The following is a 3,112-nucleotide window of genomic DNA, read 5'->3' as shown; positions in this document are numbered from 1 at the left end:
AGCTGGAGAAGCAGAGGGTCCACCAAGACCAGCAGACACCTTCATTCTTGATTCTTGATTTCAAGGGCAGCCCCTTGAGATGCACCATCTCATTTTGGAGGGGGTCCTGACAAATAATGACCAACAATACAACAATAATAAAAGTAGATTCTATTTTCAACACAAGGACACACACATCATACACCCAGGTACAGGCCAACAATGTTCCCCAAAGCCCCCCCCCCCCCCACCATCCAGTATTATACAAAGTATGATCAGAGATCCCACTGCAGAATAAGAGTGGGCCTGTGTTCACATATTCATACATTTAAACACCCATCTAAATAAATACTGCTTCCATGCACCATTAAAGTACACAATGCATATTCATACACAAATATCCACATATTTACAGTACAGAGAACAAACAAGAACAAGTAGAGAGTGAATCCTGGAGAGAAAAGGGGAGGTGCATCAGAAACGAGAGCAGATGTTTGAAAATGCTTGATGATTTGAAGATGAGAAAGGAAGAGAGAGACCCAAGTGAGGAGGAAAGGTTGTTCCAATCTGATGGAGCTTTAAATACAACCGGTCAAAGCAGACGTCCGTCCCCACTGATCCTGGATCTGCTCGACGTTCCTGCCTGTTAAAAGGAAGGTTTTCCTCACCACTGTTGCAGGATGTGCTGCTGGTGGAGAATTGTTGGGTGTAGATTCATTGAAGCAGTTTGGTGCTAGACCTGCTCTACTAGTAAAGAGTCATGAGAGAACTTTGTTGTGATTTGGTTCAAACAAATAAAAATGATTTGACTTGATTTGGTGCCTCATGAGGAGAAAATTTGGGCACAAAAGTTGGACGAGTGTTTGTGGAGGTTGTGGATCAAAGTTCTATTGATATACAACACAGAAAATCAAACAATGTGAAGCAGGCTAATGAACAATAAATCAAATATAAAAATGCTTTATTTTAAGATCTAGAATATCTTGTGAATATCTGGAGCTTCATTCCAGCAGCAGACCTCCTCAGGTGATGACTTCATATTTGACATGTTTACCATTCAATGAGACTCATTGTCAGTCCATTGAAATCTACTGGTGTTCCTGGTGAGTTGATTTAACAACATGAGCTGACAGAATCTACGTTCAGGTAGGAACCACCACATCCAGGGGTCTGGACCTTTGAGCAGGCAGAGCTATCAAAGTAGCAGACTAAGCTAGCAGACATTAGCATTGAGAAGAAACTGATACCTGAGCCTACTTTTGGGTCTGGTCAAGTGATGACACAATAATATGACATCATTGTCAGACTGACGCCTGCTCAGCACTTACCAAACACTGCCCTATTGCATCGTGGGAAATTTCTGCTTGGCTTGTGTCCATCAATACACATAAAGAATTTATCTCATGCTGTCGTGACCCGGATTCGAACCGGGGTTGCTGCGGCCACAACACAGAGTACTAACCACTATACGATCACGGCTTCCGCAACAGCAGCTTGAGCTTCTATGTCTTTGACTCATTGAGTGTTGCGGCGAAAAGCTGTTGAACAGCTGATGTGCGACTGCGGCGGCCCCTGATGCAGGAGACGGGCCAGGCCCCGTTCAGAAGGTGGTGGATATTATTCTTGGTGTTTTTAGGGCATGTTCCCACCCATCTTCACGTGGGTGACAAAAATGGATTTTTTGTAAAGATTTCGGCGCGAGTTCGGCCTGTCAAATCCTGATCGGGGCCAGTTTGGTTGTGTTGTCTGCAGCGTCTGGCACGCTCAGCGGGAGCGAGTCCGATCATTATAAAGGTGGGTCAAACAATTTAGGTTGAGACGAAGGACGGCACGGGCAGAGCAGACGCAGGTCTTCATTCCACCCGCAGAGCTGTAGAGCATGGATCATGTCAAGGACTAAATGAGGGGAAAGAGAGCAGGGGAGCAGGGCAGAGACAAAGACTGAGAATGCTCTCCTAAAACAAGGACTGTTCAGTCAATGGTAGAGCAGAGTGGCGCAGAGGAAGCGTGCTGGGCCCATAACCCAGAGGTCGATGGATCGAAACCATCCTCTGCTAAAAGAAGAAAAGTAAAATGAACCAGTGTCTTTGGAAATGTGTGTCTGTTAAAAAGAGGTTCACAAGGATTTTGTCTTCCTCCACAATCACCAATGATTGTGAGAGTAAACAACAGTCCACTTTCTGACTGAAGCAAAAGTAGACTTCAAAAGGTTTTTCTGATTCAACATAGCAGCTAAATTTCCATTTCCATTTCCTGAACAGGACAGGTTAAAAAAAAGGGAATGTCATGACTTCCTCTGTATGTTAGAATATGAACGACTAAAAATGTTCATCCCCAGTTTTAAGTTAGAATTAAACTGAAAATACAAAAATCTCCCCTCTTCAGTCCTGTCACTCAGTGTTGTAAACTGTTTCAAACAAATTCTACTGTTCAACAGTTCAAGTGTTTCTAGTGAAGCTGAATGTTCTCCTCTGCTTTCCTCAATTGGGTTTCTTTCATGTCCTCCTGAGATCAAAGACAGAATTCTAGGTACAAATAAATACACTATCAAAGCCCCCTGATGACATCATCATCAATTCTGACTTTGATCTGGAGGCTCTTGCTTTAATCTTGGCTTTGATCTGACTAATGTTTCCTGACAGGTTGCTGTTTGCACTCCAGAGCAACCAGTAGTTGATCCTATCAGACCAGTCTGATGAACGAAGCTTTTCACTGTCAGTGGAATCACTGGGAAAAGAAACTCCTCCTGTCAGATGAAGGCTTCACAGTGTTGAGGAGGGTTTGTTCAGATGATTCTAGAAGAATAAATCAAAACCTCATCATTGAACATGAACATTAATCACTGATGACTGTTTTAACTGAACCTACTGGATACTGTGGTGCCTGATGAGGAGACAACTTGGGTACAAAGTTGCAGAAGAGGGTTTTTGGAGAGGAGATTTAGATGAGATGGTTTCCAAATCAAATCGGTTGTCACAAGGGAAAATCTGCATGGAAACACACACACACACACACACACACACACACACACACACACACACACACACACACACACACACACACACACACAGAGTCCTACTGACTAACCCATGTTTTTCTTCACTTAAGCCACCACTGGAGTATTGAAAGAGAT

At 43.4% G+C, this 3,112-nt stretch overlaps 2 non-coding genes across 2 annotated transcripts; one reads left to right on the top strand and one right to left on the bottom strand.

The window, feature by feature from the left end:
* Window positions 1-1,386: 1,386 nt before the first annotated feature.
* On the bottom strand, window positions 1,387-1,458 carry trnah-gug (transfer RNA histidin (anticodon GUG)). Its single transcript has one exon. It is a non-coding gene; the product is annotated as a tRNA-His (tRNA).
* A 506-nt stretch (window positions 1,459-1,964) lies between these two features.
* Window positions 1,965-2,036, top strand: trnam-cau (transfer RNA methionine (anticodon CAU)). Its single transcript has one exon. It is a non-coding gene; the product is annotated as a tRNA-Met (tRNA).
* The last annotated feature ends 1,076 nt before the right edge of the window (window positions 2,037-3,112 follow it).

The sequence above is a fragment of the Aulostomus chinensis genome, chromosome 1, assembly GCF_037954235.1.
Source record: "Aulostomus chinensis isolate RoL2024-O1b breed Wild chromosome 1, RoL_Achi_v1.0, whole genome shotgun sequence".
NCBI classification, from domain to species: Eukaryota; Metazoa; Chordata; class Actinopteri; order Syngnathiformes; family Aulostomidae; genus Aulostomus; species Aulostomus chinensis.
Note: the sequence above shows the minus strand (reverse complement) of the source record. Positions and strands in the feature narration are given on the sequence as shown.